This window comes from Bombina bombina, chromosome 1 (assembly GCF_027579735.1).
Source record: "Bombina bombina isolate aBomBom1 chromosome 1, aBomBom1.pri, whole genome shotgun sequence".
Classification (NCBI taxonomy): Eukaryota; Metazoa; Chordata; class Amphibia; order Anura; family Bombinatoridae; genus Bombina; species Bombina bombina.
In genome coordinates, this window is record NC_069499.1 from 1,083,365,185 (window position 1) to 1,083,379,351 (window position 14,167).

Genomic DNA, 14,167 nt, shown 5'->3' on the forward strand with positions numbered 1-14,167 from the left:
GATTAATGGCCTCCATTAATTCATGTTGTTTGACCAGATGGTAAATCACTGTACTTTGTGATGCAAAGCACTTTTTAAGAACCTGGAATGTCTGTGTGAAACAGCAGGCCAAGCAATGTTACTGCTCATATTGGAGCATTGAATGTACGAGTCTGGAAGCCCCCAAATTGACCTTGTAATTTACTAAAGCTACTTAAAGGGCCATAAAACTGAAAAAAAAAAATCTGCAATTCCTATGAAAGATTAGCAATTAAACATATATGGTATTGCATGAAAGAGGTTAGACAAATCTATTTAGACTGACCTTGAACTAATCGGAAATACATGTTTGTGCACAACTCATACCTACAGATTGCTCACTAGCTAGTAGACAGAGACAAACCACCAGTATGAAAATTAAAAAAAAAAAAGTTTTATTTTTATTGATTTTTTTTTTTTTTTTAAAGATGGAAACAATATGGCATACAGTAGATTACAAGTGAAGCTCAAAAATGTTAACACTAGAGAGCAATCAAGTTGAAAGTAAAGTATCACTGCTCAAGTGAGAGGCTATGATGCACTAACCATTGGTTGTTTTATAGCGTACCTACTCAAAAGAGAGCCCTGGAGCAATAGTAATATACATGTAGCTCTGCATAATGATTTTGAGTAGATAGATAGATGGACCTGCAACACGCACGAATAAAAAGCTCCCCTGCATTAGAATTTTACACATTCTGCACACACTTATGTATAGACTGGCTGCTATGGACCCCACCAGCTCTTGGGCCCTGGTGCCACTTCACCTGCTGCGCTAATGGTTGTTCCGGCCTGGCAGGTTTGCCCTCACATGGCTAAAATCACCATTTAGGGCCAGATTACAAGGGGAGAGCTAAATATCGCTTTCAAGAAAGCAATATTAGCGCTCCACTTTGTGATACCAGCACCCTTACGAGAGCGCGCTTCCTTAGCCTTGAATGGGAGCCTTGTTCTCATGCTGTCAGAGATGGCATGAGAACATAGGGCAATGAAGGGGGTAAGTAGCAATGGCAACAAATTGTAAATATATATGATTATATACATATACAGTATATGTGTTAATATGTTTATAAACCAATAATAACACAAACATGTATATGTACTTTTCAGTGCGTTTTTTTTTCTAACACCTCTAAACCCGCTAACTTTAAAACCCTAACAACTGCTTTTTGCAGTTATTTTATTGAAAAATAAAGATGCTGCTATCTTTATTTTATAATAAAATACATGACACTTGATTTGGGGGGCATTTGGTGAACAGTTATAAAATTAACCAGAGATCTGATATCTGGTTAATTTTATAAGCACTAATTGCTACCACAAGTTTGTGGTAGCAATAACCAGCCACTTGTATGGTTATTTATTGTGCACTCCCCTTATAATCTAGCCCTTAGTATTTAGTGCCCGACTAGCTGTCCCTAACATCTTTTGCCTGTTCATTAGACAGCAGTACTGAGGTTCATCGACTTTGCTAACTTCTGTAGATGGTTTATCAGAAATGTTTACAGAGTTTGTGCCCCTATTACTCACCTTACCAGGTGATAAGCTTCCTTCATTTGGACACTACGGTCTCAAACAGCCTTCAACAAACTCAAGGGACTGTTTAGATTAGCACCAATTTTGGTCCAGCCATATATATTTTTAGAAGTAGATGCCTCTAATGTGACTATTGGGTCTATATTATCTCTGAAGGTAGAACATGAGGAACAGATACATAATGTTGCCTTTTTTCTCTTATCTGTCACCTGCCAAGGAATTATGTTGTGGGAGTCTGAAAACTGTTGGGGATTAAGTGTGCATTTGAAGAGTGGAGGCACTTGTTGGAGGGTGCTGTTCAGCCTCAGATCAACATAACACATAGGCCTCTAGTTATCAAGCCGTCAACCGCAAATACGCTGGAATTCCGCAGCATATTTGTGGCGAGGCTGATTCGCTGTAGTTATCAAGCACTACAGTCCAGCAAAAGTAGAATATAGTGACGTAAGCAACGATCCGCCGGACTCAGTCCGGCACAGATTGATTCTTACGTCACTCCAGATGTTCCGAACGCAAGTTCGGCACAATCTGACTACTTTTGGGAGTTATCAAAAAACTAGCAGGTACGCTCGGCACTTTTCCGGCCCAGCGTACCTGGTTTTCAATCCGCCGCCCTGGAGGTGGTGGATCCCATAGGAATCAATGGGAGTCTGACCATAGCGAAAGCTCATGTTAGTTGCTGCCCAACATCCCATTGATTCCTATGGGAGATGTCTGCACCTAACACCCTAACATGTACCCCGAGTCTAAACACCCCTAATCTGCCCCCCCTACACCGCCGGCATGCTGCTTAGAATCAAGCCATCAACTGCAAATACGCTGGAATTCCACAGCGTATTTGTGGCAAGGCTGATTCGCTGTAGTTATCAAGCCCTATAGCCCGCAAAAGTAGAATCTAGTGATGTAAGCTGCGATCCGCCAGACTCAGTCCAACACAGATTGATTCTTACGTCACTCCAGATGATCCGAATGCAAGTTTGGCACAATCTGACTACTTTTGCTAGTTATCAAATAACTAGCAGGTATGCTCGGCACTTTTCCGGCCCAGCGTACCTGGTTTTCAATCCGCCGCCCTGGAGGCGGCGAAAACCTTAGGAATCAATGGGAGTCTGACAGCAGCGAGAGCTCATGTTCGCTGCTGCCCGATATCCCATTGATTTCTATGGGAGATGTCTGCACCTAACACCCTAACATGTACCCTAAGTCTAAACACCCTAATCTGCCCCCCCCCACACCGCCGCCACCTACTTTATACTTATTAACCCCTAAACTGCCGCTCCCGGACCCCGCCGCAACTAAATAAAGGTATTAACCCCTAAATTGCCGCTCCCGGACCCCGCCGCCACCTACATTATACTTATTAACCCCTAATCTGCCACCCCCTACACCGACGCCACCTACATTATACCTATTAACCCCTAATCTGCCGCACCCTATACCGCCGCCACCTACATAAAGTTATTAACCCCTATCCTGCCGATCCGGGACCCCACCGCAACTAAATAAATTGTTTAACCCCTAAACCGCAGCTCCCGGACCCCGCCGCCACCAATATTAAACTTATTAACCTCTAAACCTCAGCCAATCGGATTGACCTCACATTCTATTGGCTGATTGGAACAGCCAATTGGATTGAACTTCAATCCGATTGGCTGATTGAATCAGCCAATCGGATTTTTCCTACCTTAATTCCGATTGGCTGTTAGAATCCTATCAGCCAATCGGAATTCGAGGGATGCCATCTTGGATGACGTCCCTTAAAGGAACCTTCATTTGTCGGGTAGTCGTCAGGCCAACAGGATGTTCCGCGTTGGAGGTCTGCAAGATGGAGCAGCGGTTGGATGAAGATAGAAGACGCCGCTTGGATGAAGACTTCTACCGGATGGAGGACCTCTTCTTGCCCCGCTTGGATGAGGACTTCGGATGGATAGAGGACCTCTTCATACCCCGCTTGGATGAAGAATTCGGCCCTGCTGGGTGAACACGGCTCAAGGTAGGGTGATCTTCAGGGGGTTAGTGCTAGGTTTTTTAAGGGGGGTTTGGGTGGGTTAGAGTAGGGGTATGTGGGTGGTGGGTTTTAATGTTGGGGGGGTGGTTGTATTTTTTTTACAGGTAAAAGAGCTGTTTTTTGGGGGCAATGCCCTCAAAAAGCCCTTTTAAGGGCTGGTAAAAGAGCCGATTACTTTGTAATTTAGAATAGGATAGGGCATTTTTTTATTTTGGGGGGCTTTATTATTTTATTAGTGGGCTTAGATTAGGTGTTATTAGTTTAAAGTTCTTGCAATTCTTTTTTTTTTGTCTGTAATTTAGTGTGTTTTTTTGTACTATAGTTTAGTTTATTTAATTGTATTTAATTTTAGGTAATTGTAGTTAATTTATTTAATTAATTTAATGATAGTGTAGTGTTAGGTGTAATTGTAACTTAGGTTAGGATTTATTTTACAGGTAATTTTGTATTTATTTTAGCTAGGTAGCTATTAAATAGTTATTAACTATTTATTAACTATTCTACCTAGTTAAAATAAATACAAAGTTGCCTGTAAAATAAAAATAAATCCTAAAATAGCTATAATGTAACTATTAGTTATATTGTAGCTATCTTAGGGTTTATTTTATAGGTAAGTATTTAGTTTTAAATAGGATTAATTAATTTAATTATAGTGTAGTGTTAGGTGTAATTATAACAGGTTAGGATTTATTTTACAGGTAATTTTATAAGTATTTTAGCTAGGTAGTTATTAAATAGTTAATAACTATTTAATAACTATTGTACCTGGTTAAAATAAATACAAAGTTGCCTGTAAAATAAAATTAAATCCTAAAATAGCTACAATATAACTATCAGTTATATTGTAGCTATCTTAGGGTTTATTTTATAGGAAAGTATTTAGTTTTAAATAGGAATAATTTAGTTAATAATAGTAATTTTTATTTAGATTTATTTAAATAATATTTAAGTTAGGGGGGTGTTAGGGTTAGACTTAGGTTCAGGGGTTAATAAGTTTAATATAGTGGCGGTGGTGTAGGGGGCAGGATAGGGGTTAATAACTTTAAGATAGGTGGCGGCGGTATAGGGGGCAGGATAGGGGTTAATAAATTTAATATATGTGGCGGCGGTATAGGGGGGGCAGGATAGGGGTTAATAAATTTAATATAGGTTGCGGCGGTATAGGGGGGCAGGATAGGGGTTAATAAATTTAATATAGGTGGCGGTGGTATAGGGGGCGGCAGATTAGGGGTTAATAGGTATTATGTAGGTGGCAGCGGGGTCCGGGAGCGGCGGTTTAGGGGTTAATATATTTATTATAGTTGCGGCGGGGTCCGGGAGCGGCGGTTTAGGGGTTAACATATTTATTATAGTTGCGGCGGGGTCCGGGAGTGGCGGTTTAGGGGTTAACATATTTATTATAGTTGCGGCGGGGTCCAGGAGCGGCGGTTTAGGGGTTAACATATTTATTATAGTTGCGTCAGGGTCCGGGTGCGGCGGTATAGGGGGTAAAATCTTTATTCAGTTGCGGGGGGCTCCGGGAGCGGCGGTATAGGGGGTATAACAGTATAGTATATTGTAGGTGCTTAGCGACAGGGGTATCAATAAAGCTGGGAAAAAGCCAAAGAGCAGCAAGATCGATGACTGATAAATAACACAGTCCGCTGCTCATTGCTCCGTACTTGGTGCGCGGCTTTTTGACAGCTTTATTGATACATGTTGCGAGCGTATTCAGGTCCGCAGCAGCAAGGTTAGGCGAACTTAGGCGAGCGTATTGGGGCCGGCGAATGCAGGTAAGTACGAAGCTTAATAACTATACGCCTCAGTGTCTGAATTCACCACTACAAGGCATTCCTAGTTTGTTGGAGCTTTAATTTATTCTGTTTTTTGAACCAGAGTTTGTGAACCTTATCCTTTCTGGTTGCACATATGGCCAGCATGGGGCTGGCAAGAGCCTGGAGTAAATTTTGTGGTAGTTGCCCAGGTAATGTTTGTTCCTACAGCAGAATTTGTATATAATAACCACCTCCGTCAGTCTATCAAGATGTTTCCATTCTTTGCAAATTATGGTTTCCTTTCTGAAGTTTTACTAGTTCTTCCTACTACTTCACCTATTCTGGATCTAAACCACAGATTATTATTTGGTTACCTAATTGTGTTACAAGAGACTTTGGTTCAAGTCCATCAGCAACTTAATATTTTTGCACCTCCTAATTCCTGTGTTGACCTAGTGTGGTTGTCTACCCTGAATATGAAGTTTTCCCCTCTAAGAAGTTGGGCCATGCTTTAGGGGTCATTTTAAGATAATAAATATTGTATATCATGTGGCAGAGCAGTTAGACCTTTCTAGTAACTAAAGGATCCATCTGGTCTTCTACATATCTCTGCTATAGAAATGTGTTGAGAATCCCATACCTCAGCACAATGCTTTTCCTCTGTCTCCTGTTTTGGTGGTAGGTTGTGATGAATTTGAGGAAGAGAAGATCTTGTATTGTTGAATGTATTGAGCATGTTTGCAATACTTTAAGGGTCAGTAAACATGTAATTTACCATATATAATATGAGTGATGATAGCGCACCCTGCCCTATCTATTCAAAGTATAGAACACACTAAAAAATGTTGGCAACATTAAGATTCTCTGGTAAATCTTTAATACCATTCACTTGTTATACAAGATTGTGCTATTCTTAGTGAAGAGTCATGATATGGACAACCCTGCACTATTGTTTGTACTAAACTTTTAATCTAGGCCATTGTATTTCATGGTCTTTAAATAGATTTTGCTGTTGTGTAATTTACAAATGTAGGCTTCTTTGAGTTGTAATAATACAAACTAATGCTGTTTAAATGGATTGGAATGTCTTTGAAAATCACCCATACTGCCCTATAATATTTTCACAAAGGAATTCAGTGGATTACAAAGGACCCCAGTGTGCAGTGGTGGTGAGATGTAAGGTTTGATTGAAACCTGGTGCCTTGATTAATTAAAACACGCAGATACACGTGCCATGTCTGAGAAATATGTCAAGCCAGAGAAGTTTCTTAAAGGGACAGTTAAGTCAAAATTCAACTTTCATGATCCCAGTAGAGCATGTGTATTTTAACAACTTTTTTGGTATCCTTTTGGTGAAAATCATACCTAGGTAGGCAGTGTTGGGTGATAGCTTGAGATTGGTGACTGCACATATCCCTCCTCTCATTGTCTTTCCAGATTTGTTCAGCTAGATCCCAGTATTGTCGTTCAGCTCCTTTAACAAAGGATACCAAAAGAATGAAGAACATTTAATAATAGAAGTAAATTGGAAAGCTGTTTAAAATTGAATGCTCTATGTGAATCGTTAAAAAAAATTAATTTGGATTCCATGTCCCTTTAACGGATTAAAAAAAGGTAAATAAATCTGTATCTCTCTAATTGGCAGTTCTACATTGTTCATAGACAAATGCAGTATGGAAAAAGTGAACTGTATTTTTTTTATTTTGTGTATATAGCGGCAAATTTAAGAACTGGATTTTTTTTATAAAGTACATTACTATTTTGTATTTCCTTCTATGTAAATGATTATAGTAATATTGGCAAGTGGACTGAACAAGAAGTGTCTAAATTTTCTTTTCAGTACATGAAATAAGTCTTTTACAACAGCAGGGATCTCTAATTTATCTAGCAAATGCTAGGTTGTCTCAAAATGCAGGACATAGGCTTAGATTACAAGTGAAGCGTACAAATGTTAGCGCTATGATGCGCTTACATCACTAGAGCACAATCCATAGCGCTCCCAGTTTCACTTCCGTATTACAAGTTTAAAGTAAAATGTTAATGGTTGAGTAAGAAGCCATGGGGTCGCTAACATCTGCAGGTTGACTAGTGTTGCTGCACTAAATCCCTCACCTAATAGACTTCTATGGGCAGTACAAAACTCAGGTCTGGCTTTTGGTCAAGTGCAAACACTGCTCAAAGGCGCTCCTATTCCTGTGCTCATATTACATGTTGAAAGCAAAACATTTTCGCTAAAGTGAAAACTTCAGGCTCTTAAATCTGAAGGTCAGATAGTACAGCCGTACTAATTCCCTTTTTATATAGACTTCTATGGGTGTGCTACAAAAGCCTGTTCTGGTTTTTGCTCTTGCAGCAAGCCAGAATCCAAATTAATTTTTTTTAACGATTCACATAGAGCATTCAATTTTAAACAGCTTTCCAATTTACTTCTATTATTAAATGTTCTTCATTCTTTTGGTATCCTTTGTTAAAGGAGCTGAACGACAATACTGGGATCTAGCTGAACAAATCTGGAAAGACAATGAGAGGAGGGATATGTGCAGTCACCAATCTCAAGCTATCACCCAACACTGCCTACCTAGGTATGATTTTCACCAAAAGGATACCAAAAAAGTTGTTAAAATACACATGCTCTACTGGGATCATGAAAGTTGAATTTTGACTTAACTGTCCCTTTAAGAAACTTCTCTGGCTTGACATATTTCTCAGACATGGCACGTGTATCTGCGTGTTTTAATTAATCAAGGCACCAGGTTTCAATCAAACCTTACATCTCACCACCACTGCACACTGGGGTCCTTTGTAATCCACTGAATTCCTTTGTGAAAATATTATAGGGCAGTATGGGTGATTTTCAAAGACATTCCAATCCATTAAAACAGCATTAGTTTGTATTATTACAACTCAAAGAAGCCTACATTTGTAAATTACACAACAGCAAAATCTATTTAAAGACCATGAAATACAATGGCCTAGATTAAAAGTGTAGTACAAACAATAGTGCAGGGTTGACCATATCATGACTCTTCACTAAGAATAGCACAATCTTGTATAACAAGTGAATGGTATTAAAGATTTACCAGAGAATCTTAATGTTGCCAACATTTTTTAGTGTGTTCTATACTTTGAATAGATAGGGCAGGGTGCGCTATCATCACTCATATTATATATGGTAAATTACATGTTTACTGACCCTTAATGTATTGCAAACATGCTCAATACATTCAACAATACAAGATCTTCTCTTCCTCAAATTCATCACAACCTACCACCAAAACAGGAGACAGAGGAAAAGCATTGTGCTGAGGTATGGGATTCTCAACACATTTCTATAGCAGAGATATGTAGAAGACCAGATGGATCCTTTAGTTACTAGAAAGGTCTAACTGCTCTGCCACATGATATACAATATTTATTATCTTAAAATGACCCCTAAAGCATGGCCCAACTTCTTAGAGGGGAAAACTTCATATTCAGGGTAGACAACCACACCAGGTCAACACAGGAATTAGGAGGTGCAAAAATATTAAGTTGCTGATGGACTTGAACCAAAGTCTCTTGTAACACAATTAGGTAACCAAATAATAATCTGTGGTTTAGATCCAGAATAGGTGAAGTAGTAGGAAGAACTAGTAAAACTTCAGAAAGGAAACCATAATTTGCAAAGAATGGAAACATCTTGATAGACTGACGGAGGTGGTTATTATATACAAATTCTGCTGTAGGAACAAACATTACCTGGGCAACTACCACAAAATTTACTCCAGGCTCTTGCCAGCCCCATGCTGGCCATATGTGCAACCAGAAAGGATAAGGTACACAAACTCTGGTTCAAAAAACAGAATAAATTAAAGCTCCAACAAACTAGGAATGCCTTGTAGTGGTGAATTCAGACACTGAGGCGTATAGTTATTAAGCTTCGTACTTACCTGCATTCGCCGGCCCCAATACGCTCGCCTAAGTTCGCCTAACCTTGCTGCTGCGGACCTGAATACGCTCGCAACATGTATCAATAAAGCTGTCAAAAAGCCGCGCACCAAGTACGGAGCGATGAGCAGCGGACTGTGTTATTTATCAGTCATCGATCTTGCTGCTCTTTGGCTTTTTCCCAGCTTTATTTAATGGTAATAAACACTTAAAATATCATTGATCTTCACTAATTTATTATATATATATTTATATGTATATATATATATATATATATATATATATATATAAAATCATCTATCTATCTATCTATCTGTATCTATCTTTCTATGTATCTACACATACAGAAAAACACACTCTGCCATCTCATAATAGATAATATTTGTAAAAATCTTCACGTAAATACTTTAGTTTTCACAATAGGGGGCTGCAAAATATATCAAGCATTATAAATAACTCTTGTCCCTTTGCTTTTTCTTTAAGTTACTGAGCACAATATATCAATCAATAATCTATGAGTACCGGCACCTTTTCTTTTGAGTACTGTAATGTTTACTTTTACCAAAAAGCACTGTGTGTATATATATATATATATATATATATATATATACATCTTTGAGCCCTTCCCAGCCTAACAGCTTATCATATACCATATCCCTTTATAACACTTCATACTTTTATTTCAATAATAACCATATGATATTTAATATGGAAAATACTTTATTTTAATATGTTTTACATTTGTTTTGTTATACTTTTATTCTAGCTCTAACATTTTAATTCAGGTTTCAAGTTTCTCTAAATTTTTTAGCGCTCACAACTCACAACTTGTAATATTTAGTGCATGCTAATCTTAGCGTGGTCCTGTTATATTGATAGTGCTCCACTTTTAATCTTGCCCAAAATCTCTAAATCTAATGTTTACCTGTCTAAAAGATGTATTAAATTGATATTTACAGATTATTAACCACCATTCTTATTTTATGTGCAAGTTCATTTCAAAATGGGAGGATTCATTTTTTTAGGTAATATGATGACACTTAGGGGTCTATTTATGAAAGGCCTGTCGGACATGATCCGAATTTGTGGATCATGTCCGACAGACCTCGCTGAATGCGGAGCAATACACATTCAGCATTGCACCAGCAGCTCTTGTGAACTGCTGGAGCAACGCCGCCCCCTGCAGATTTGAGGCCAATCGGCCGCTAGCAGGGGGGTGTCAATCAACCCGATCGTATTCGGGTTGAATTGCGGCGATGTCTGTCCGCCTCCTCAGAGCAGGCGGACAGGTTATGGAGCAGCGGTCTTTAGACCGCTGCTTCATAACTGGTGTTTCTGGTGAGCCTTAAGGCTCGCCAGAAACACGGGGCTTCAAGCTCCATACGGCCAATCGGCCGCTAGCAGGGGGTGTCAATCAACCCGATCGTATTCGGGTTGAATTGCGGCGATGTCTGTCTGCCTCCTCAGAGCAGGCGGACAGGTTATGGAGCAGCGGTCTTTAGACTGCTGCTTGATAACTGGTGTTTCTGGTGAGCCTTAAGGCTCGCCAGAAACACAGGGCTTCAAGCTCCATACAGAGCTTGATAGATAGGCCCCTATAAACTTATAATGTTATACAATGGTGCTACATTACTGAGTGCTCAATAAAAAAAACTGTTCTTTTCATTAGTTGACACTGGTATCTTTCATGCAAAAAGTCTGGTCCCTGCATATCAAAGAGAAAAGAATCTGTACGTCAAGAAATATTTACAACTACTTTTTTTAGGCCCAATGCCGAGCAACTGTTTCTTATTGTTTGCATAAGATTTTGACATGATTTTAAGTAACGATGTCTCAGAAGCCATTTGTCATAGAAAGGCCTCATATCATCGGAATGCTGTGGAATGTTACCCTGCAACAGGATGAAACATTTATTAGCGAGACAGGCAGATTTTGAGATGTCATCAGTCAAATTTACATCTGTATATAAGAAAATAGAAATGGTTTAACTCAGTATATGTACTTGATTCATTTGAAATACTTTTACATCTATAAATTGAAATTCTTGGTTCTTAAAGATATGGGCAGGAGAAGCAGTGCCATAGCAGCACAATTAATATGCCATCTGCCCGATGTCTTTCAAAAATGTATATAAATAGATATAAATTGTTGACGCTCAGTGAAGATAAACTAGGAATTTTTAAAGATAACAGTAGAAATCAAGCATTTCTATGAGTATTTAAAAGATGTTATGTAGTGTCGATTCTGTTCTGGAAGATAATTTTTATGGGTATTTTATATCTTTAAATACATTTGTACATTTTTATATATAGCAATCATCCATGGCAGCCAGAAGTTCTTCCATTGCTGTGCCACTAAGGGGCAACCACATCCTCAGAATGCACTGAATAGGTTGCTTATGTGTATGTGGTGCAAGATATTGTGTAGGTGGCTGTCAGTGAGTGTCTGTGGGTGCTTGTTTGTGGGTGCCTTCTGGTTTCTGTAAGTACATGGTTTTATGTGCCTGTGGGTGTAGGTGTCTGAATGTAAGTCCATGTGGTATCTGCCGGTTTGTGTGCATGAAAAGGGCTTCGACTGGGGCCTGTTTGTGTGTGCATGAGGATGTAGAATGTGCATCTGGGTCTCTGTCAGCCACTGCTTGAGCAATGCCGCCTCTCTTCTTGCACGCAGCTGTCAATCACCCCAGTCGGAAAAGTTGGTGTAGTAGTTTAAGAATCAGCGGTCTGATGACTGTAGCTTCTTAACTATCAGCTGCAGACTCGCTCACAACCTGGCATGGATTGATTTACTGTTTCCTGAACGTGGTCTGAAACCTGACTACTCTCTGATATGCTTGTTCCTAGTTACTTCTTTTAGTTTATCAGCAGCACAAATTAATCAAACAAACAACCAAGGTAATACATTAATACCTTTACACCAGTTTCCAGTCTTTGATGCGGTTTCTTCAGTATTTTAAGCACTAAGTCAGTTTGTTAAACAAGTTTTCACCCATTCGTCAAATGACTGTATATCTTACTTGTCCAATATTTAAAGGGATATAGAAGTCAAAACCGTGATTGTTCAAACAGAATATACAGTTTATTTTATTTTTTTATATACGGTATTTCTATTATCAAATTTACCCTGTTGTTCTCTTGGTCTACTTTGTTGAAACTTAGCTCCTTCCCATGAAAGCAGACTGTAGCAGACTAAAGACAGTGCACAGTTTATTACAAGTGATAGAGTGGGATGCAATATGCAATATAGCTGGACTGTGCTACAATTAGCATGTAACTTGATATTACAAGTCCATGGTAAAGCACATTAATCAGATAAGGGTTAGTGTGGCAATTTCGCTTGACCGCAACCTATACTTTCAATGGAGAAAGCAAACATGTTTACTAGTATTACAATTTGAAAGTTATAGTTTGCAATTGAGCGAAAAGTGCAACTTAAGTCCTGAAGTAAACAGTAAGAGTTAAAAAAAAAAACTGGACAAAACACATGTAGAGCACATTAAAGGTGCAGTCTACTCCAGAATTTTTATTGTTTAAAAATATATGGCTAGATTACGAGTCTTGCGTTATGAGCTGTGCGGTGCTAACGTGCAGTTTTTTCTCACCGCTCACTTACCTGCAGCACTGGTATTACGGGTTTTTACAAACCCGGCGTTATTAGGCAAGAAGTGAGCGTAGAGCAAAATTGTACAGCACATTAAAGGTGCAGTCTACTCCAGAATTTTTATTGTTTAAAAATATATGGCTAGATTACGAGTCTTAAGTTATGAGCTGTGCGGTGCTAACGTGCAGTTTTTTCTCACCGCTCTCTTACCTGCAGCGCTGGTATTACGGATTTTTACAAACCCGGCGTTATTAGGCAATAAGTGAGTGTAGAGCAAAATTGAGCTCCACACTGCACTCCAATACCAGCGCTGCTTAAGTCAGAGGTGAGCTGGTCGTACGTGCTCGTGCACAATTTCCCCATAGACATCAATGGGGAGAGCCGGCTGAGAAAAAGTCTAACACCTGCAAAAAAGCAGCGTAAAACTCAGTAACGCAGCCCCATTGATTCATATGGGGAAACACACCTAATACCCTAACATGAACCCCGAGTCTAAACACCCCTAATCTTACACTTATTAACCCCTAATCTGACGACACCTACATTATATTTATTAACCCCTAATCTGCCGCTCCGGACATCGCCACCACCTACATTATACTTATTAACCCCTAATCTGCTGCCCCCAACATCGCCGACACCTACATTATATTTATTAACCCCTAATCTCCCTCCCCAAATGTCGCCGCATACTACCTACATTTATTAACCCCTAATCTGCCGCCCCCAATGTCGCCGCCAGTATTCTAAATTTATTAACCCCTAAACCTAAGTTTAACCCTAACACCCCCTAACTTATATATAATTTAAATAAATCTAAATAAAATTACTATCATTAACTAAATTATTCCTATTTAAAACTAAATACTTACCTATAAAATAAACCCTAAACTAGCTACAATATAACTAATAGTTACATTGTAGCTAGCTTAGGGTTTATTTTTATTATACAGGCAAGTTTGTATTTATTTTAACTAGGTAGAATAGTTACTAAATAGTTATTAACTACTTAATAACTACCTAGCTAAAATAAATACAAATTCACCTGTAAAATAAAACCTAACCTAAGTTATAATAACACCTAACACTACACTACAATTAAATAAATTCCCTACATTAAATACAATTAAATAAATTAAATTAAATTAGCTAAATCACAAAAAACAACAACACTAAATTACAGAAAATTAAAAACAAATTACAAGATCTTTAAACTAATTACACCTAATCTAATAGCCCTATCAAAATAAAAAAAGCCTCCCAAAAAATAAAAAAACCCTAGCCTAATCTAAACTACCAATAGCCCTTAATATGGGCTTTTTGT